This window comes from Bos indicus, chromosome 24 (genome assembly GCF_029378745.1).
Source record: "Bos indicus isolate NIAB-ARS_2022 breed Sahiwal x Tharparkar chromosome 24, NIAB-ARS_B.indTharparkar_mat_pri_1.0, whole genome shotgun sequence".
Lineage (NCBI taxonomy): Eukaryota > Metazoa > Chordata > Mammalia > Artiodactyla > Bovidae > Bos > Bos indicus.
In genome coordinates, this window is record NC_091783.1 from 29,002,316 (window position 1) to 29,026,502 (window position 24,187).

The window sequence follows — 24,187 nt, forward strand, 5'->3', positions numbered from 1 at the left end:
TTTGCCAACAAAGGTCCATCTAGTCAAAACTATGTTTTTTCCGGTAGTCATTTATGGATGTGAGAGTTGGAAAATAAAGAAAGCTGAGCACTGAAGAAGTGGTGCTTTTGAACTGTGGTGTTGGAGAAGACTCTTGAGAGTCCCTTGGACTGCAAGGTGATCCAATCAGTCAATCCTAAAGGAGATCAGTCCTGAATATTCATTGGAAGGACTGATGCTGAAGCTGAAACTTCAATACATTGGCCACCTGATGCCACAAACTGACTCATTGGAAAAGACACTGATGCTGGGAAAGACTGAAAGCAGGAGGAGAAGGGGACGACAGAGGATGAGATGGTAGGATGGCATCACCGACTCGATGAACATGAGTTTGATTAAGCTCTGGGGTTGGTGATGGACAGGGAGGCCTGGCATGCTGCAGTCCATGGGGTCACAGAGAGTCGGACATGACTGAGTGACTGAACTGAACTGAGCTGAGCTGATTCACTTCACTGTACAGAAGGAACTAACACAACATTGTGAAGCAACTAAACTCCAATAAAACAAAAAGAAGAAGTAGAAGAAAAGAAACAAGCCCTATCAGGTGAACTCCATGTAACTGCCATCTGACCCATTCTCACATTTTACACTGGACCCTTGAAATGAGTGGAAACCCCTCCTTGAGGGGCTCAACACTGTTGTTTTTATTTTGCCCAAGAACCCAGAGCAAGTCACAAATGGAACCCTAAGTCTGTTTGTGCAGGGGCCCAGATGGAGGACTGTGACTGTGGGCACATCCCAGCACACAGATGCTCTGCCTTCTCGTAGCTCTCAGAAGGGCAGTCCACTCAGACACAGTTCCAGGTGTCTCTGTTCTCTGAAGAGGCCCAGGGCAGAGGTAGCACATGCTGGTTTGGGGGTATTGAAGCATCTCGCTTTTAGGTGGGTTAAAAAGCAACATGTGGTCTAACAGAGCCTCACCCTGTCCAAGGACCCACACATCCTTTCTGAATATTTCATCTCCAGAAGTCCTAAATTTGTATTTCAATATCAGTACAAAGTTTGAAGTAAATGCTAGCAGTGTTTGTGTGTGTGTGTGTGTGTGTGCTCAGTTGCAACTGGACACTAATTTTCACAGTAGCAAAATTTAAATGTGCAAATGGTAAATTTCTTACTTCTCTACAATTGTATGAACTTAGCACCCAAGCACCGATTTCTGCTAATGTTGGTTAATTTTATATGGAAATCAAGGTGCACTCAGATTTATGATTACTTAGTACTTTGGGGTGTACACTCTTTGGGGTAATTTCTCAGACTATCGGAATGTGTCCCCTTCTCTTTCTCTCTTACATCTCTCCAGGGGCCATTTAAATTCTGATCAGAGTTTCTGATTCAGTAGGTCCATGTGGTATGGTGCCCAATGATTGGCATTTCTAACAAGTGCCTGGGTGGCACTAGTGTGCTGCTTGAAAACCCCACTTTGAAAAATGCTGCTGCTGCTGCTGCTGCTAAGTCACTTCAGCCGTGTCCGACTCTGTGCAACCCCATAGACGGCAGCCCACCAGGCTCCCCCAGTCCCTGGGATTCCCCAGGCAAAAACACTGGAGTGGGTTGCCATTTCCTTCTCCAATGCATGACAGTGAAAAGTGAAAGTGAAGTCGTTCAATGCTACTCTGGATCGAATGTCTTTCCCCGAAACTTAAGATGGTATATACAACCCCCACCCCACTTCAGAATGTATTCCATTTGTCAGGACATCAAAGGTCCAGAAGACAACACCCTTTATAATGATTTATTCCCACACTTTGGATTTAATAAAACAGTCATATCTAAATTTAGAGTAACTAATCATAATTTATACACTTGTATAACGTAATCTTTGGCTAAAAGGATTTTTTTCCGTTAATTGTGACATATAAAGGTTACAATGGCAGTTCTTATTTTACTTTTCTAGTCTTCTGTATTTCATAGTTCACTGCTCTCTGAAATTCTGTGAAATAATGGGGAGGGGAGACTATCACAGTTCTTTAAAAAATTCCTCATGGGAGATATAGTCAGTTTCCACGGTTTGGGGCACTCTGTTTGATGACAGAATCATTTCCAACACTGTCCCAGGTATTATAGAGTATGTTATTGTGACGATGCAGCCTCAACTTTTCTGTATCACTACCTCTCAATGCACTTCTGTAAGGAGATTGTGGCAATCCAGTGGTGCTTCGTGATTGCTTTGTGGTTCTCTGAGACGCCTTTGAAATCCTCTTTTTCTCACTCACTCTCCCTACTGGCAGCCTTTCAGGTTGGAGAAAGATCCACTTGTTCAAAATTACCCATATAGCCATGCGTTGAATTAGTTATAGAGAAAGGATCTCTGTTCAAATCGAAGGACTCCATGATAGCCACACTCTGGTCTCCCGGAGAGCTGCTTGGAAAACGAAAGACATAGATTAGCTAACACTCTCATAAATATAATTTACAAAATGCACATTCAAATGTGTGTACCTCATGTATCTCTACTAGGGTCAAGCTCGTTCTTAACAAAAGTTGCTTTAAAAATCTGAAAGAAATATATTACGGTGTGTAAAATAATTCTGTGATTTTATGTCACAGAATACTATTTTTGAGTGTATATATTTTTAGAGTATTTATATTCAGTGGATTTTGAAAAGAATCAAGATTTTTTGTTAAAAAAAACTATGTAAAATGCTATACCTATAAAGAAGCTAATGTGAGTCCACTTTATAGCCAAATAATGGGGCTTTGAATAACAAAACCGCTATAATTAACTGAGTTGTCAATGAAGGCAATTTTTCCTGAGCATCCATTCATAGTTTGAAGTATTTCTAAATAGCCTAGACTTTTGTCATTACTCTAGCACTTAAGAAAAGAATGTCTAGATGCACCTGAATCTTTTTTTTTTCTTAATCCTCTATTGAGGAAATGATTAAAATCATCTCTCAGGTATATTAAAAGAACATAGAAGCATGTAACTAATATTATGACAAGAACTTTTGGAGAAGTTGGTGCTTTTTATTTGCAGAATCAAAACCACCATTACAACTCTTATGCCAACAAAACCCAGTTCATTGTCTGGTGTAAATTGCTGCCTGAGCTAATAGCGGTCTTCTGTCCCAACGACCTTCCCATTTATTTAGTATTTCAATTCCGAGAAAAAGTCCTAAAGCAAAAAAAAAAAAAAAAAACTTAAATTTAAAAGTAGCAATCAACACACTCAAGAGATTCACCAGCTATAGAAAAACTCTTTGTGATGCTAATTATAAATTATATACAGGTTTATTTAACAAAGTTTGGACTAATAGTTGATTCTTTTAAATTTCTCCCTAATGTGAAAAAATATATCCCCCCCCTTTCTTAAGCAGAGTTATTTTCTTTGGAAAATCAGCTTTAAAAAAATAAATCAAGATGAGATATTTATAGCAGTCATCTGAAATAGAAAAGCACTGAAGTATACTCTCAAGAGATTATGGTATTTTACATTAAAATGATTTAAGTCTTCAATGAAATAAAAGACACTAAGTTCAGTTCAGTTCAGTCGCTCAGTTATGTCCCACTCTTTGTGACCCCATGGACTGCCGCACACCAAGCCTCCCTGTCCATCACCAACTCCCTGAGCTTACTCAAATTCATGTCCATCGAATCAGTGATACCATCCAACCATCTCATCCTCTGTCGTCCCCTTCTCCTCCTGCCTTCAATCTTTCCCAGCATCAGGGTCTTTTCAAATGAGTCAGTTCTTCGCATCAGGTAGCCAAAGTATTGGAGTTTCAGCTTCAGCATGGAGTAATTTCAATGAACATTCAGACTGATTTCCTTTAGGATTGACTGGTTGGATCTCCTTGCAGTCCAAGGGACTCTCAAGAGTCCTCTCCAACACCACAGTTCAAAAGCATCAATTCTTCAGCTTTCTTTATTTTCCAACTCTCACATCCATACATGACTACTGGAAAAACCATAGCTTTGACTAGATGGACCTTTGTTGGAAAAGTAATGTCTCTGTTTTTTAATATGCTGCTTAGGTTGGTCATCGGAGAAGGCTATGGCACCCCACTCCAGTACTCTTGCCTGGAAAATCCCATGGACGGAGGAGCCTGGTGGGCTGCAGTTCATGGGGCCGCTACCAGTCTGACATGACTGAACGACTTCACTTTCACTTTCCACTTTCATGCACTGGAGAAGGAAATGGCAACCCACTCCAGTGTTCTTGCCTGGAGAATCCCAGGGATAGCGGAGCCTCGTGGGCTGCCATCTATGGGGTCGCAGAGTCAGACACGACTGAAGTGACTTAGCAGCAGGTTGGTCATAACTTTTCTTCCAGGGAGCAAGTGTCTTTTAATTTCATGGCTGCAGTCACCATCTGCAGTGATTTTAGAGCCCCCCCAAATAAAGTCTATCACTGTTTCCACTGTTTCCCATCTATTTGCCATGAAGTGATGGGACCAGATGCCATGATCTTAGTTTTCTGAATGTTGAGTTTTAAGCCAACTTTTTCACTCTCCTCTTTCACTTTCATCAAGAGGCTTTTTAGTTCCTCTTCACTTTCTGCCATAAGGGTGGTCTGCATATCTGAGGTTATTGATATTTCTCCTGGCAATCTTGATTCCAGCTTGTGCTTCTTCCAGCCCAGCATTTCTCATGATATACTCTGCATATAAGTTAAATAAGCAGTGTGACAATATGCAGCCTTGAAGTACTCCTTTCCCTAAGTGGAACCAGTTTGCTGTTCCATGTCCAGTTCTAACTGTTGCTTCCTGACCTGCATACAGATTTCTCAAGAGGCAGGTCAGGTGGTCTGGTATTCCCATCTCTTTAAGAATTTTGCACAGTTTGTTATGATCCGCACAGTCAAAGGCTTTGGCGTAGTCAATAAAGCAGAAGTAGATGTTTTTCCGGAACTCTCTTGCTTTTTCAGTGATCCAGAGGATGTTGGTAATTTGATCTCTTGTTCCTCTGCCTTTTCTAAATTCAGTTTGAACATCTGGAAGTTCATGGTTCATGTACTGTTGAAGCCTGGCTTGGAGAAAGTTGAGCATTACTTTACTAGCGTGTAAGATGAGTGCCATTGTGCGGTAGTTTGAAAATTCTTTGGCATTGCTTTCTTTGGAATTGGAATGAAAACTGACCTTTTCCAGTCCTATGGCCACTGCTGAGTTTTCCAAATTTGCTGGCATATTGAGTGCAGCACTTTCACAGCATCCTCTTTCAGAATTTGAAATAGCTCAACTGGAATTCCTTCACCTGCACTAGCTTTGTTCATAGTGATGCATCCTAAGGCCCACTTGACTTCACATTCCAGGATGTCTGGCTCTAGGTGAGTGATCACACCATTATGATTATTTGGGTCGTGAAGATCTTTTTTGTCTTTTGTGTATTCTTGCCACCTCTTCTTAATATCTTCTTCTTCTGTTAGGTCCATACAATTTCTGTCCTTTATTGTGCCCATTTTTGCATGAAATGTTCCCTTGGTATCTCTAATTTTCTTGAACAGATCTCTAGTCTTTCCTATTCTATTGCTTTCCTCTATTTCTTTGCATTGATTTCTGAGGAAGGCTTTCTTATCTCTCCTTGCTCTTTTTGGGACCTCTGCATTCAAATGGGTATATCTTTCCTTTTCTCCTTTGCCTTTAGCTTCTCTTCTTTTCTCAGCTATTTGTAAGGCCTCATCAGATAACCATTTTGCCTTTTTGCATTTCTTTTTCTTGGGGATGGTCTTGATCACTGCCTCTTGTATAATGTCACTAACCTCCGTCCATAGTTCTTCAGGCATTCTATCAGATCTAATCCCTTGAATCTATTTCTCACTTCCACTGTATAATTGTAAGGGATCTATGTCTTGCCAAGATACAGCCTTCTTCAGACTCTGCCGGTGAAAAAGGCTTCATGGGTTTTAGCCGCTGGTTGTTCAGTAATGGAGCTGGAATCAATAGGAAGGGGAGATGGAGGAGGAGAGGGTGGGGAGGTTCACAAGGTGTTGTGTTGCTAATGTTGGCTCTTCTTGGTGAAGGTGGTCTCCACCACAGCCCAGGAGTGTGATACCTGGTTCCCAGGGAGGATGCGGCAGAAGCCAGGTAAGAGCAGAGCATACAGAAAAGGTAGAGAAGACGGCGCTAATATGGCAATTACAGGAGCTTCTAATTGGGAAATTAGCAAGCACTTCAAGCTTCCAAAATAAATCTATGCCAACAACTAAAAGAGCAGTGCTGTTAAGTGAATGTAAGAACATTTCCTTTCACCCCAAATGTTTAGCATCTTGTGAAAAATCTGTTGATCAAAGGTCTCAAATTATTTTTAAATCAGAAAAGGAAATGCAGTTTGGGTACAGTATGTTTCTGAGAGAGAGAAAAGACTGGCTAAAAGATCTGACCCCTAAACTTTCCCTTTTTTCTGTGATGCATATGCGAAGCATGCAAAACAGCGGTGGAAATTCTGAGGCTGGTGATAATTTTTTTCCATCTTTATCTTCATACAAGGCACATTCAGTCCTTCTGATCAGACTAGAGTTAAAAATGTATTATTATTTTCTAGCTAAATTTAAGGGTCACTGGTTCCAATTTCATCTATAAAGGACATAAGCTTATCACCACGAGGCCTTCTTTCCTGCAAAGAGCTTCTACAAGAAAAGACTGCATAGGGAGATTAATACTATTCCCTAAAGACCCCTGACAGTTTTGCTATTCTGATTTCTACTACTTTATGAAGTATATGTCCTCCGGCTAACTTAGCTATTGCTGCAGATTTTCCCAGATGCTAGACTGCAGACTGGCACCCTTTGTGGCAATTTTTTTTACTAATTCACAAAATGTTTATTTCTGAAAGGGGCTTGGAATGTCATTGCCTGAGCATCCAGGACACCCTGGTGAGAAGCAGTAAGATCCAGTCCCCGGTCACCCAGAGCTCAGGTCCTGTCCCCACAGGATACCACACCCTCCTGCCTCACCAACCATTCCTCCTCTTTGTCTCTTCTAAGATTCCCACGTGCCTCATTCAATACAGATGGTCTAGTATTCATGCTTTACATTTATCCACCATTGATTACAGGCATACACTGAGCTAGACACTGCCCTAGTCTCCAAGGCAAATAAAAAATCAGTCAGTCCTGGCCTTGAAGAGCTTATGGGAAACAGGGGCTAGTCCAAGACTAACAAACAGGGCAGAGCTATTCACAGGGAAGGACTACATACAGCAGAGCCTATAGCATCACCTAGGGATTCATCAGGGCTTCCTCGAGATGGCCCTGAACAAGTCTTGAAAGAAGAAAGCAACTTAAGAAAAAACGGGGAGGACTTTTAAACCCCAACTGCATCATAAATGAAGGTCTTAAGGGTTATAATGTTGTTATGTGCATGCTAAGTCACTTGTGTCGTGTCTGCCTCTTTGCAACCCTATGGACTGCACCAGGCTCCTCTGTCCATGGGATCCTCCAGGCAAGAACACTGGAATAGGTTGCATGCCCTCTTCCAGGGGATCTTCCCAACCCAGGGATGGAACCTGAGTCTCTTATGTCTCCTGCATTGGCAGGTGGGTTTTTTACCACTAGTGCCACTTGGGAAGCCTTACATATGTTGAAGCTTTAACCCCTAAAATGACTGTATTTTGAGATGTGTGTATGTTAGCTGCTCAGTTGTGTCTGACTCTTTGTGACTCCATGGACTGTAGTCTGCTGGGCTCCTCTGTTCATGGGCATTTCCAGGCAAGAATACTGGAGTGGGTAGGCATTCCCTTCTCCAGGGGATCATCTTGACCCAGGGATCGAACCTGGCTACCCCATATTGCAGGCAGATTCTTTACTATCTGAGTCAACAGGGAAGCCCATACTTTGAGATAGGACTTTTAAATAATTGAAGTTAAATAAAGCCATTAGGGTAGGGTCCTAATCCAATGGGATTGGTGACTTTATAAGAAGAGTGAGCCATCTCTCTTTCTCCAAGTGTACACACCAAAGAAAGGCCCTGAGAGCCCACAGCAAGAAGACTACCTGCAAACCAGAAAAAGAGCTGTCCCCAGAACCCAGTCCCTGGAGAAGGAAATGGCAACCCACTTCAGTACTCCTGCCTGGAGAATTCCATGGACAGAGGGGCAGGACAGGCTGTAGTCTGTGGAATCGCAGAGTAGGACATGACTGTGCAAATAACTTTCACTTTCCAGAACCCAGTCAGGCTGGCATCCTGATCTCTTCTAGCCTCTAGAACAGTGAGGAAAGAGACTTCTGTTGTTTAAGCCCCCCAGTCTATGGTATTCTTTTATGGCAGCCAGAAACACTACTAAGACAAGTGCTCCCATGAATTTGGGTTATGTTAAAACGTATACTTAGTCGGCTATGAAGTTTGAAGTGGGAGACGTGAGGAAGTAGTGGAGAGGTGAGAAGAACGGAACAGGGAGTATGCAAGGACCTAACTCCCCAGAGAACCTTTAGATAAGGGAAAAGGAGAAGATCATTCCTAGGGCTCTGGGAAGTATTCCATGAATTCTGGCATCCAAAGAGGGGAACTCTTAGCTTGCTTTCTTCCTCATTATTCTGCCCCTGTTTGCAAAGGGGTCAACTTTGTTCCCTTGTGCTGGCTGCGTAGATTCACTGGAATTCTGGTTCACTTCCACCTTGGCTCCAAAGCACAGAGAAACTGGAGAGTTTAGGGAAATTTCTCTTGGCCTTTGAACCAGTGACATTAGTGTTCCGGCAGTTGTTGCAAAATGTGAATGTAGAGAACAAAGCTAATGCTGAAAATTCAGCATCAGGATAATAAAATGCAACAGCTTAGAAATCCCAGTGTCTTGAAAAGAGAGTTATGTATAGATATATTGATGACAAAGTTTAAATGACTAGATTAATTGTTTAATATTTATTTTTAGCTGCAGTGTGTGGTATCTCGGTTCCCCAACTAGGGATTGAACCCAGGCCCCCCACACTGGGAGTACCCAGTCTTAGCCACTGGACCACAAGGGAAGACCCTGGATTAATTATTAAAGACTAAGAGTGGGGGAGAAATGGATAAAGGAAACACAATTAATAAACAAGAGCCTCTTTGTTGCTATTTCGATTAATCAAAAGTAGTTATGAATATATATTATTATGAGATAGCCATTAACAGAACCAAACACAGGAAGTCTGCTGTCTAAAACATTGAGAATATAAAAATAAACAAAATAGCCTGTAGAACAGAGGCTAAATGGCAAGCAAACAAAAACCAGACAACAAAATTATCTGAGTCAGGCCAACAAAATTAATGAATATAGTATAAATATCCCTATTAAAAGGCAAAGTGTATCTGATTGAATAAAAATAACCCAGAGGCTTAATACTTTTAAGAAAAATCTAAATAATAATTGAAATAATTATAGCTGAGGTGGAAACCTACACAAATGGGACTTAAAAGTGTTCCTATATATTGACAAAATCATAATCACAAAATAGTAAAGAAATAAAAATACTGAGTACTAAAGCTTAATAGCTTAAAACACATGAGTATTTAAAATATAGGAAATAGTATTTTAAACACATAACCTTATCTGTCTACTCTGTTAAACATCAAAAGACTATAGATAGATAGATTTATCAAATGTCTTTATATCAGTGTCTATATTATAAAACTTATATATTTTTAAATTATAAATTATATAAACTATCAATTATATAATTATATATAAGTATATAATTATATATTATAAAATTATAAATTGTTTATTTACTATATTTATATATTATGAATTTTATAAACATTATAAAACATCTGAACAAGGTAGAACTAATATAATAGATTGGCCAAAAAATTCCATAAGGTTCTATGGACAAACTCAAACAAGCTTTTTGGCCAATGCAATATATAAGCATATTTGTCCTCTGCTTTCCAGTTGGGAGATAATTCCCCACAGTAGTCTTGCATTTCTGCACATCTTATGAGGAGAGGCACTGGATGTCTTTATTTCAGACCATCCTTCCAAGGCTGCTTTTTATAGAAAATAACTTTGGAAGAGAGAGATAATGTCTCCCTCTGGAGCAAAGAGTCAGCTTGCTTAAAGTTTTGGGAGATAGAGACAGCACACTTTCAGAACAAAGGAGCGGCATGCTTATTGCCTTTTATAAAAGAATTGGGTTCTCTATACACTGGGCTCCTCTTCTGTGTATTGGTGTCACCTGATCCTCTTCACCTGGTCCTGTGGAAATCTCAGCATGGGGAGCTGATACAGAAATGATGACATTCTAGCTATTGCTATTGCTGTGAGTAGTAAAATCCTCTCTGACTCAGGAATCACTTATCTTCTTCAAACATCCATACAACCATGGAAGCTAACTTGTTAGCCATTGAGTAGGGCAACAGTCCAACCTGTCACAGTTCTTGACATTACTAGTAAATTTCTTCCTGCAAAATATGCAAGAAGCATGTATGGCAATAGGTGCTAAACCAAAAGTAAAGTCAGTAATCCAAAGAAACTAAAATCATGTACTACATTAACTCCACAACAATGGAATGAAAATGTAAAAATTTTGTTACTGAAAAAAGGTTCAACCATTTAGAAATGAAAACACCTCTCTAAAAACTACTGAACTAGGGAATAGAGTAAAAAGTAATTACAAAAATGTTCAAACAGAGGTGGTATGCAAAAGTGAATTTTTAAGTATAAATAGTTTTCTATGTGTTACAAAGAACCCAAACAAACTAAATTTTAGAAAAAGAAAACAGGATCAATTTATAGAAAGAAAAGTTGAGTTTCAAAAGTAAAATTAAATAGATCCAAATATTTTTTTAAAAATAGAATAAAAGCACATGTCTAATATTATTAGTAAATGCTAAATAAAATTATGTAAATAAGCACAAAGCAATACTTTTACAAGTATTTACTATTTACAAGTATTTCTAATACAGTACTTTTAGAACTAAATACTAAAATTTTTCAAGGGTATCAATATAAGAAAAACATCAACATATCTCCAAATGAATATGAAGTTTTAAAATCATGAATAAAGTCCTAGAAATAGAACTTGACACTACATTAAAAAAATCATCAAATAGGATTTATTTCAGGAATGCAAAAATAATATTACATACTTTATTAGCATATATAATTAAAGTATTAAGTCAACTAAGAAAAATATAATAATGTTTGAGGAAGGCATTAAAAACATTCAACTATCACAATTATTGAAAACACCCATAGCTTACAATATGCCATCAACATGATTAAAAATAGTCACTTTCATGCATTTCTAATGGTTGAAACCAAGGGGGATTTGCATTACATGTGGAAAAGTCAATAATAATTTTTTACATCCTTATTAGAAGGCTTTGGTCAATACTAGAAGACATGACCCAGAGCTAAGAGATAAGTAAAAGACATAAAGAACAATGATTCATTTATTCAAAATGACACCTTATGGAAAACCTGTACAATTATTTCATTTATTACAAGAGAAAAATACTAAAACAATAGCATGTCCATAGGAAGGTAATAGCAAATAAGGAAATAAAAGTATAGAAATAATTTCACTTGTTGCAACAAAATATAAAATTCCAAAGATCAAGTTCAATAAAAACACATTTAACGTATGAAGAACATGAAAAATATTTTGAGAGATAGAAAGGACTATTACAGGAAGACTATATTACAGATAAAATTATCGCCAGATTAATGAGTAGCTTACAGTTGTGCTCAGTCATGTCCAACTTTTTGTGACTTCATGGACTGTAGCCCACCAGACTCCTCTCTCTGTCCATGGGATTTTTCAAGTAAGAATACTGGAGTTGCCATTTCCTTCTCCAGGGCATCTTTCCAACCCAGTCATCAAACCCACATCTCCTATGTCTCCTGCACTGGCAGGCAGATTCTTTACCACTGAGCCACCTGGGAAGCCAATTAGTATCTTAAGGCTATTCAAATAAAAATCAAATATGATATGGAGTAATTTAGCCAAATAATACTAAACTTCTGGAAGAGCAATCATGTGAGAATAATATTTTTTTAAATAAAGAACAGTAAGAGGAAGAGATATATCTTCTCAAATAGTTAATACATTATAAAGCTACATCAATTAAAGTGGTGTGGAATTGATGCAAATTGGAAAGACCTTGATCAATGAATAGAAAATGATATCTCAAGCCTTTAGTGACTATCCTTGGAACAGCAGGCTAGTAATTAACTGTGGGGTTGGAGGTGGAATTGACTTTCAATCTTCACTTTGCACTTTTCATCATTAATAATGTGGAGCCTAGTGGGCTGCCATCTACAGGGTCGCACAGAGTCTGAGACTACTGAAGCAACTTAGCAGCAGCAGCAACATAAATTTACATTAGAAAAATCTATCTTAAGTAACAAGGGGCTTGAATGTCTTATGGAACTAGGGTGCAAAACCCTATGTTGCCAGTAGGTGTCATGATTTACATTATGCGGTGCTGGCTAGGGGGAGGAAACAAAGCCTGAGCTTCAGACTCATTTATGAGTGCCAAAGATATGAAAGTAAGATAAGTATTCCTATTCATCAGGAGTGAATTCCAAGTAATAATAATTCTTTTTTAAAAAAATAGCTGTCTATGGGAATGCCGTGGCTGCTCAGTGGTTAGGACTATCTTCTTTCACTGCCAAGGGCACATGTTCAATCCTGGGTCAGGGAAATATCCCAGGAGCCAAGTAGCATGGCCTAGGGAAAAAAAAAAAAAAAGCTCTCTATTTACTAATGGTGCAATTTTAAAATTTTGTGCATTGGTCTTCTTCAATATGGAAATTAAAAAAAAAATGTTTCTTGTCAGTGTTTGATTGTCACATGGAACTTGAGATTTGACATGAAGTTACTGAAGCCATTGTGTTTAATCAGTTAAGTAATTCACAGCATTGTAACATGTTAGTACTTGTACCAACACCTATAACCCCTTAACAAGAATGTCTACTACAAATACCCAGCATGAAATCCTTTTCTCTCCTCCAAATACTGCCTTGGAGACCAGGGAAATCTTCCAGGTTTTCTGGTGGCTTTACTTGTTCTTTAGTCTTTTGTTTCTTGCGTGTTCATATCTGCAGCTAACACTTGTCAAGCAGCCAGTGTAGGGCTGGACAACAAATAAAAAGCAATAATGGCGGAAACAAAATGGATAGTTAACAGTCTGAGTGGTGTCCATAATAAACAGCTGTGAAACTGCATTACAAAAGCAGGATCTACCCTGGAGAATATTCAGGATACAAACAAACCCTTCTATATTACAAAAGTAGATACAGCCCCAGGGAAGACTTCCTGAAGACCCCTGCTCTATACCAACTAACATCAACTATATTCCTCTGAAGGTAAAGGAGCTGAGAGGTTGTTCTTTCTCAAATACATGTTTTCCTTTGAATCTGATGAGTCTGTCTAGTGTTCTGTGGTGATAGATGACACAAAAACATTTGTTTTTTGGACTAATTGGATGACATGAGTTTCCAGAACTGTTCACTTGACAATTTTTACAAGTTGTTAAGTTCAGGGAAAGAAAATTACTAAAATTAAAGATCAGTTCTACAAAACATAAAACCTAGACTCTATGTAGCTTTAAAGGTTTGGGAGAGTTTGTTTTAAAGTATGAGCACCTCCTAATGGCTGGTTCAAGGCACAAGGCCACTCCATTTCCATTCTCAGAAATTGACATTTAAACAAACCATAAAAACAAGTCAACAGTGTGGCTGCTGAGCATCCCTTTGTTCTTTTCTCCCCCATCTGCCCCTTCCTTTATGTTTTGTCTTGCTTCCTTGTTTTTAAGATATTGTAAGCTGACTCAGAAGAAACACAGATTTTTAAACATAGCATCAATCACAGAGCTTAGAAATTATATTAGCCAAGGGTTTTGACTCCAAGGAGGACAAAGGTGGAGAAATGTTTAGTGAAGACACTGTGGTCAAAAATAAATATTTTTCAAACAAAAAAACAAGTTGGGAAAATGGTAAATAAGGATAAAAATATTTAATTTTATGTTGGAAATTTTGCACAGAGTTAAGAATTTTATTTCTGGAAAAATGTTGATTATGATACTGGTTGTTTATAATAAATTTGATATTTTGGAGGATCGCATATCTTTTATTGTTAGATAGTAAAGGTTTTTTAAACATTAACTTTGGGAAACTAAGAATAGCAAATATATTTTTACTTTAACTTTCATAATAATCTGATTTTGCTATATTGATTATAGGAGGTGCTGTTGGTAGTCTGAACCACAGGGCCTATAAGAGAAATGAAAGAGATTTCTTAAAGGTATACGTCGTCCAAACAACTGGACTGATTTTGTGATTTTTAAAAACAGACAAAAACAATCAAGACAAAAATCACGTACCGCAGAGGAATGCCTTTAAGATTCTGATCAAAGTCTTGGGTTAGATTTTCTAGGCTCCGCTGATCAAACTAAATAGTTTCCTGCCTTTTCTGATCCTCCCTGCCTTTAAGCAGGAGCTATATGAACTCATCGTCTATTCATCACTAGCTCTTGCCAGGCACGCCAAGTATAAAAAGCTCATTAGAGTCCTCCTTGTCTGTGCTCCGGCCCACCATGTTTCTCCCTCCCCACCAGCGTGTCCCCTGCCCCTCTGTTTCTTTCCCCATTAACTGTACAGAGCTGCTCCAAGTGGACCTGGTGTCCACAGAGCTAAGGGTAAAAGAAACTGATTGACAGTTTGGTCTTGTAGTTTGTTCTCACTCAGAAAAGTTCTGCAGTTTGCACATAAGCCTTTAAAAGGTCATCTCTTTTAAGAGTAATTATTTCCTTTATTACTAAAAGTCAGGCTTTTCCCTCCTATATGTTAATAAATGTATTGTTATCTCTAAGTGGTTACCTACCCAGTTCTAATGAAATGTAAAACTCGGTACTCTCAGCAGAAGAGATATATTTCTTAGAATTGATCATCTGGAAATAAAAATTGGGGAAATGGTGAATGATTTGTGTGCATCTGTTCAATGGATGCTAATATCCTTATCAGCTCCAAGCTTGAAATCGTCATGTGGCTAAAGTCTTTATAAATCCCTATAAAGTGAAGTGATGGTACACTGTTGAATAACAAGATGATGAAATTCAACCTCATAACACTTCAAACAAATAGAAGATTTACACTAAGTGAGAGTAAAGAGCAATGAAAATTCAATCAGTGATTCTCAACAACAGGTATGTTAGTGGGGAAAGTAACAATGACTGTTCCCACCAGGAACATGAGACATTTGAGGGGAAAGCTACAGTAAAAGTACCTACTGATTCACATACATTTATAGGATACACTTCCCCTCATGAAAGATGTTTTTTCTAGGACATTTTAGCCCGCACATATAGTATGACAAAACCAAAAAAAAAAGGTTGAAGACAACTGTACTAAATGTTTTAATAGATATTTCTTTCTCACCTACTCTAAATTTCAGGTTTGGATTACCAATGTTATAAATTTGTATTTCATTATTGTCTACTGAACCACAAAGTATATAGACAGTACTTCATTCTGCATTATTTTGGTTAGTAAGAATGCAAGTGAACACCTGAGGGTGAATGCACACCCATGAATTGCTTCAAAAGCAGGTAGTAAAACCTTAAAATACGTTTCATAACTATTTATGCTGAGGATAGAGTTACTCTGTGTGTGTGTGTGTGAGAAAGAGAGAGAGACAGACAGAGAGTGTGTGTGTGTGTGTGTGTGTGTGTGTGTGTGTGTGTGTGTGTGACGCGCATGCTCAGTTGCGTCTGACTCTTTGTGACCCCGTGGACTGTAGCCCACCAGACTCCTCTGTCCATGGGATCTCCCAGGCCAGAATACTGGAGCTGGTTGCCATTTCCTCAGGGGGATCTTCTCGATGAAGATAGAGCATATATACATATATATTTTAATTTGAAAACTATAGGGACTAAAACAGTGATTTGGGCCAACCTATTAATAGTAGGTGGAGGTGACACTATTTCTTATGGAACATGGAGAATGGGGAAGGGGCTCTTAATTAACCTGAGGAGGGGCTGGGTCCCAGTGGGAGTTCTAAGCTGCTGCCAGGGACAAGAGTCTTCCTGGAGACTTATATGTATCTCATCCTTGGGAAAGGGAAGATGACAGACTTAGCTAGGGGGAAATATCAGCACTCATCCAGCCTCCAGAAAACCACCTAGAGCTTCTTCTTTCTTTGGTTGAGAAACAAATCACAGATTAAACCTGGGCAGAGATAAGGCAGGTCAAGCCAGTAACAGTGCAGTGTGGCGTGAGCCTGTCCCAGCTGGGGAGGCTCTTTATTCACTTCTGCGGGGCAGATACTAGAAAGCTCTGAACTCATAGGAGTCAAGAAAAACTGAGGCAGGGTAGGGTGGCTTATCAATATCTGGGAGGATTAAGTGAAACTCTACATATTGAACATTTTCCCCAAGTCTCTCTGACATCAAAGACAGACACAACAATAACCCCTGCAGGAAAAGCCACAGAGAGGAAACCAAGATAATCCAGGGAACAGAAGACAACTTTTCAACAACGTGTAAAGAGGTAAGAGAAGCTCTGACATCCATGAAATAAGAGCGAGTTTCTAGGAGGAAATCATCAGAGAACGAAAAGCTCTGGAAATAAAAAATATATCCAACTTTTAAACAGAGAGGCTAGAAGATAGAGCTAAAGACATCTCCCAGGAAATATATTTGGAAAAGAGAGAGAAAGAAATTGTATGGACAGGGAAGGTAAGAGAGATAAGAAATTTAACTGATCTGTGAAGTTCTAAAGAACACTTCTAGAAAATGAGAAAAAAATTTAAAGAAGCCAATATATATCTTCTTAGTTAAAGCTTATACTACCTCATTAATGAGTGGATGGGGCTTATTTTTTGACTTACCAACAAAAAGCCATCTTACATCATTTCTACCTTTACAAAAATACTTCGAGAGGGGAATTTTTGAAGTATAAATAGAGTTTTAAGATTGAGAACATCCTATAGAGTTTTAAGATTGAGAACATCCTCACCAGCAAGCATCTCAGAGTGAAACTTTCTGTTGAAGAGGGCTTGCCCTTATCAAGAGATGCACAAATTCTGGGCGAGGACTGGATGGACTGTTACTTATCAGTTGCCCTGCTGTGTGGCCCTTCCTATCAATTCTAGATGCCAAAAGACCATCCTCACGCTCTTGTCCAAACTCCAAGTCCTGTGTTTTGTTTTGTTGTAAAAATCGGGCAAATGTTTACTGAACAATTACCAAGATTATGACCTCGCCCCTATCCTGTAGTTTGGCCACACTCCACATTCTATCCACATATGAATCCCTTCTCACTAGAGAGCACAAACCTCGGGAATCCCTCCTCACTAGAGAGCACAAACCTTGGGTGTTTTCTTTAGTCCCCGCCTTCTTCTGATGTCCATTTGTCCACCTGTGTCCATTTGTCCCTGCCTCTGCTGGCTCCTTCCCTCCGAACCCTGGTGATCAGACACCTTAAAGAACTCACTCCTCAACTTGTGATATCAGGGGGCCTAAGTTTCCTCAAAGAGTCTGAAATTTCATCTGGCTTGGATAAATACGTTTTGCAATGCAAATACATGTTTATTATTGGCCTTCCTAACAACTTCAGAAGTGAGAATATTCCCATCTCCTGCAAAAAAGGTTTTTGAAAAACCTTTCCCAGGGATGACTCAAAATAACAGACCTCCCAGAAAGATAATACTTATTTGTGATAATCACTCGGTCCTTTTGAGCTATGTAAAGAATGAATCGCAGTAACATACATTATAAATTCTGTGATAAATGGGACTATGGTTGATGTTTTTGCATTCACCGTTGAAAAGGAAAACGGGTTGTATCTTTCAGGTGAGCCCTATAAAATAAAGCATCAACTCTGAATCATCTGTGAATGATCATGGCACACATAACAATATCATTTTCTCAAATATCTACACGTGAACATGTGCTGCTTTTGTAACAGAAAGATAAATGTTATTTTTAAACTTTGTGGATAAATGTGGGGACACATGTACACCCATGGCTGATTCATATCACTGAATGGCAAAAACCACTACAATATTGTAAAGCAATTAGCCTCCAATTAAAATAAATAAATTTTTAAAAAAGCTTTTCGGATAAATGAAAATTAAAAAGAAAGATTTAATAAGCACTTGGTGGCTTGCTGCTTATGCCACATCATTAAAATGTAACAAACTTCTGAAACCAATTAATCAATCCTCTCGTGAGAGCTGAATCCATAGTCTTAGAGAATTCCATGTATTTTATTCAGAACTTTGCTCTAAAGAACTAAATAGGCTTCATTGACATCTTTTTGTTAGTCCTCTTGGCATTTTTTGAGGCAAGAGGAATGATTTCTGTAGGTGAGAAAACACGTAAAGAAATGAAGTGGCGTGTTTAAGATTACTCAGGGAGAGAACACAGGTATTCCAACCCTGATAAATACTTTAACAACTATCTCGATTTTCACTGGAGGAAAGGGTACATTCAAATACTAAAAATGTTTTACTGTCCTCTCAACACTGACAGTTGCATTTCAGAACTTTCCAGAAGGCACGTTTTTAGCTTTTAAAAGGACATGGGGACAAAAGTTTGGCACCACTAAACGTTACAAAAAAGCCTTCAGTGTGATTTGTTTTATTTTCTGAAGAGACATTTATCTTGAGAAGTAGGCCTTCTGACTTTTAAGTAATCCAACGTGGTGCCCCATAAATACTCACGCTGCTGCTGCAGAAGGTAGATTTCTTGAATATCATGCAAATCAGATTTTCTCAAAGACAGCTGATCTTCAGCCAGAACTCATGAAGTCAACTAGGAAACCTGGACTCTGCAAACGAGTAGGCAGAATGTGGTTTAAGAAATGACAAGAAACTAGGTTCACAGGAGAAAGACTCAGAGAAAAATGGGTTTTAATCCTGGTCTTGATATTGTCAACTTCGGAGATAATTCAAAAATGAATTCGTTTCCCATTATGAAATCAATGTATTAAGATTGACTATATTGTTCCTCTGAATACTTTCACATTCTCACATTTGTTTTTATGCACCTTATAATCCGTTAAATTTTTTATTACTTGTACTAGCCTGCATACTATTATTTGCTAGCTTCTCTGATAGCTTAGATGGTAAAGAATCTGCCTGCAGTGTGGGAGACCCAGGTTCAATCCCTAGGTCAGGAAGATTCCCTGAAGGAAATGCCTACTCACTCCACTGTTTTTCCCTGGAGAATTCCATGGACAGAGGAGTCTGGTGGGCATACTTAATATACATATAGGTGGGCTTCCCTTGTAGCTCAGTGGAAAAGAATATGCTTGCCAATTCAGGAGACTTGAGTCAATCCCTGGGTTGGAAAGATTCACTGGAGAAGGGATAGGCTATCCACCCCAGTATTCTTGCCTGGGAAATCCCATGGACAGAGGAGCCTGGCGGGCTACAGTCCATGGGGTTGCAAATGAGTTGGACACGACTTACTGTATAGATAAAAAGCTAAGCTCCTACTGTATTGCTCTGTGTTCATTTCAGGCTTTCATAAGAAATTCTGGTATATTATCCAAATTGGGAATAGGGAAAAAGAATCTTAGAAATCTTCAGAAACTCACTGACCCAAGTTCATGGAGTTTATTTTAAGTCTACCTGAACTCAAATCCATAAACTGTTTATCACACCCTTCTACCTTCCAGAAAGTGATTCTTTCTCAGTGGTGCTTCTCCCAATACAGGAGCTGCCTGTGAGTTACGCCCCTCATCGTGCAAAAGTAAAACTAATTCATTTATTCACTTCCTTGACCATATATACTTCAAGTTATAAATTTGGTGATACTGTCCATGAAAACTTTTGAATTTGGTTTTCAAATACTGAAAAAAAGATAAAGAAACCTAAGTTATATTTCCAAACCAGAGTGGATTATTTTAAAAGCCAGGATTTTTTTTTCCCCAGTATTGAAACACATCATGTCTTCTCTGGGTGAGGACCAGATGAATGGTTGGGTTGCACTTGGCTCCAGGTTATATCAAAGATATGAATTTTGAAATGCTAGAATCACACTCAGTACGGTGAGATGATCACAGTAGAAAGGCACATGAGGATGGAGACCAGTAAAAGGAAATGCAGAGTTACATCTCCAGTCACACCTACTTTGAAGAACAGAAACCGGAGAGGAATACTGGACAAATCCCCAGCATCATTAAATTTTACTTTAGTTTTTTAAATCATCCTCACTCCACATGGGTGAATTTTTCTAAAGTTAAAAGGAACTCTGTAGGGAAGACTGGGTTTCCCTAGTGGCTCAGATGGTAAAGAATCAGCAAGCAATGCAGAATACGTGGGTTTGATCCCTATGTTGGGAAGATCCCCTGGAGAAGGAAATGGCAACCCACTCCAGTATTCTTAACTGGAAAATCCCGTGGACAGAGAAGCCTGGCGGGCTACAGTCCATTAGGTCATAGTCAGACACAACTGAACAACTACCACACACACACACACAAACACACACACACACACACACACACACACACACCGACTGGCAGTAAGGCTGAGTCCCAGTCAGTGTTCTCTATTTGCCTCTGGTGGCCTTGTGTATATCTTTAAGCCTTAGTGTCCCTATAAAATGAAGGAGCTGCATAGACCACCTTCATGTTTCATTTACAACAGCCTGGACCTCTAAAAGGCCTATGAACCCAGGGAAGGTCAGTGTTAACATACTAAAGCTAGTTGGGAAGAAACTTGCAAATGCCACAGCTACTTCCTAAGGCAGAAAGGACAATTCTAGTTTACCCTGTAGACCAGGCAAGAAAAGGGAACCATGGAGGAGGGTCTTGAGTCAACATTTGGGAAGGGCTCTCAGCTGGGTGTCAGTAGCCAAGACTAGTGTGTATCCTGTCCCAGAGGTATGTGTCTGTGTGTTTGTGGTGGGGGTGAGGACGGGGTTGCAGACTTGACAACTACTGTTTGCATTTCTTTCCAAAGTCAGGACCCTTTTAGAAAAATACTTGTGTGATGTATTTGTATGTTTAGCATCTCCTGTTTGAGAATACACACCAGAACATGAAGTCATTCTGACTTTTCCTTGAAATGAATGTTTAAAAATGAATCATCATGGCATTTACATGCATATGAAAACTTGCTACGTGTGAAGGAGTTGTCATTTATTCGGTCTGTCCATAATGTTTGACACAGGTATTCATTTCAGACCTCTTGGAGTAGATCAGCAGCAGTGCCTAGTTCAGAAATCAAGGAATTAAGCTGATTTTCAAGTATGAGCCCAGCCTTAGTTTTAATTATTATTTTTCTTGTGTTCCCCTCTCCCCCAACAATCAAGCTGTTTCTCTAGGTCACTGCCTAGGCCCCTTCAGTCCTGGAGCTGTGCAAGATGAAAGTCAGTCTTCAGACTAGAAGCGCGTTGAGCAGAAGCCAAAATCCTGAGAGCTGGCCCAAAGAAATGAATGACCCAGTAGATTACCTTTAGAATGGCAAAATGGAGGTACCATTTGTCTTGGGCACCAAAATAAATAGTGGATCTACTTTCATTAGCATCAAATGGATTCGCCAATCTCCAATAAGATGATCTGTGATCCCTTCTTCTGATCAAAGGCTGATTAGCAAGATTGAGCAGAGCATGTGATCAAGCTAAACTCAGGGAAAATTCCAAAGCAATCTATAACCACTGAAGAGTGAGACTCATGGAAGCTGGACATAAAATTTGTATAAATAAAAAATAAAATGCTGTCAGTGCTTATGTGGCTGATTGAAAACCACTGGAGTCTAGAGAATTAGTTGACTGACGGCCATTCCAAAGCAGTTTTTGAAGTCACAGTAAGAGTTTTATTTATAAAGGGAACAATTTTTAAAACTTCAAGCAAATAATTCTAATAAGCAATAGTCATTCATACTGAAATCTCTTCTACCATTAAATTAATCAGAATGGCAATAAACATCAGTGGCTATTGCTGGGAGTGGTGAGACTGTAACTAAAGCCTCAAGTCTGGGATCACAGCTTAATTCTTAGGCACAGAGATAGCTCTATAAATTCCATTTTTTAATACAACAAAGGATATCTCCAATATTGCTGCTAAATGTTTTTCTATTATGCATGAATCCTTGAAAGTGGAACTCATAAATACCCAATTATATGGAAAAATTTTAGGTCAATTAGCAATAATGTGACAATACTATCTAGCAAAGAAGGAAGAGAAAGAACAAGTGGAGCCTTTTGTCTTTAAATTTAATTAACATGATCTTTCTTATTCTTTTGGAAAGAAAATCCAGGAAAAAAAAATTGAGTTTCATTTTTAAAAGGCCTACAATCTTATGTTTTAATTAAAATTGAATCAACTTCCCTATGAATACTGAATTTTTAAAAGCCGAGCTAGTGACAGTACATTATTAAAAGCTGCATCACTTATGTCAAAGAAATTAGTACTTGATTTTTAGAGATTCATTATCAAGTTCTTAAATGATCAGCATCTTGAAACTCAAATTCAAATAATCTTAGTTCTTCAGTTATCCAAAGCAGAAGAGGAACGTACGTTAATTGCAACGAAGTTTGATGATTTCCTAAGAGCTGAAAAGCTTAGGGGGGGAAGAAAAGGTATTTTTCTTTAAAAAAACCTTAAAAAAAATTACTGACAAAAACTTAATACCTCACCAAAATCAACTGCTCCTCACCCCTCCCTCCAGTCCACAAATGCCTGTGACCCAAACTTGTGAAGTCTCTCACTTTTTTGTGTGTGTGTGATCCACTCCAAGTTTATGCCTCACAAGGAAGAAGCAAAAATCCTTTACTTGGTGCGAACTCAGAATCAGTCATTTTATCTCTTAGATAATCCTATTCTTCAGGGCAAGTCCTGGCTTTTAGCTCCTTCCCCCCGCTTCCTTTTTCTTTCGTTCTATACTTTTTGTTGTTGGCAGTGGTTTAGGGAGGGAGTCAAAGTCCCCTAGACCACTCGCTAAAAATTGTGAACAGGGTCACGAACGAATAGAAACAGAAAACGGGAGATTTCAAAGAAAATAACACGCACTCTCAAACCCCTACAGGGAAAAACAACAAAACAAGCACATCCAAACTTCGCAGTTTCAGTACATCCGCAAGGAAGGGAAGAGGTGCCGGGCCTCCGCCCTCCCGGCCCGCAGGTGGCTCGTGGCGAGCGCCGCAAACAATGGCCAGGATGCGCCCTGCCTGCGTCGCCAGTTTGCTGTGTCTGCCCCTGCCCAGACTTTAAAAAAAAACAAAACAGTCTATCTCGAAAGAATGACAGAACGGAAAGAGAAGCGTGCGTTAGGCTTCGGAGGAGTCATCCCCCCTCCAAAGCCTCATCTCTATCCGATCCCCATCGCGGTCCAAAAATGAACCTGCCACCCAATCAAGTTCCTGCGCAAGTTCTTTTTCGTTCCCGCAGCCCCTCCACCTGCCAGGGCTGTGCTCCGCGCACCCCAGGCTTCCCTCCGGCGACCCCCCGCGGGCTGCAGCAAAAATGGGGCGCTTCGGCTGGGCGGGGGCGGGCGGCTGCCGCGGATCCGGCCGGCTACCGCTGCAGCTTGGTGGCCTCCGATTGGCCACGACGCGGGCGGGTAGGCTCGGCGGAGGAGGGAGGCGGGGGCGAGGGCGGCGGCGGCGGCGGCGGGAGGCAATCCGAGCTGGGAGCGGGCAGCGCGCGGGGCGGGCGAGCGCGGGGACAGCGGCGGCGGCGGCGGCGGCGGCTCGCCCTAATCGCGCTCGCGGAGGCCGAGCGGGGCGCGCGGGCGGCGGCAGCGACGCGGGGGTGGGGCGGCGCGCGCGAGTGAGCGGCGCGGGCCGAGAACCGGCGCGCGGGCAGCGGGGGCGGCCGCGGTGGCAACTGCGCGGGACGGAGCCGCGGCGGGAGCGGCCGCGCCGATCCCTGGCCTCATCCCCGCGCGGCCGAGGCCGGAGAACAGTCTCCAACTCTCCGGGGGGACCGGCAAGGGGCGCCAAGAAGCGGTCCTCCGCCCCCACGCAGCGGAGGCGCCGGCCGGCGGGACTGCTGCCCTTTGTGGGCACAGCGCGCACGGCCCCGAGCGCCCTCCCCGCGGCGCTCTCGCCGGCGTCTTCGCCGTGCCCGGCGGCCCTGGAGAGGGGACCCGGAGGAAGCAAAACCCCGAGCCCGAAACCTCGCGTTGTGGAGCTCTTGGGGAGCTCCCGCGGCTCCGCTTGCACCTCCGCATCTTCCACCGGCCAAGGTCCCCGCCGCCTGCATCCCTCCGGGCTTCGCTGCGCTTGGGGCCGAAGCAGAGCAGCCTGCGCTGCCACCGCGGCCACACACTCACACACGCACACAC

General features: G+C 40.5%; 1 long non-coding RNA gene across 1 annotated transcript; it reads right to left on the minus strand.

Moving 5' to 3' along the window:
* Window positions 1–1,757: 1,757 nt before the first annotated feature.
* On the minus strand, window positions 1,758–23,514 carry LOC109578025 (uncharacterized). Its single transcript, XR_002183647.2, has 2 exons — window positions 18,617–23,514; window positions 1,758–2,398 (listed from the first exon to the last, which is right to left on the minus strand). It is a non-coding gene; the product is annotated as an uncharacterized lncRNA (long non-coding RNA).
* Between the last annotated feature and the right edge of the window lie 673 nt (window positions 23,515–24,187).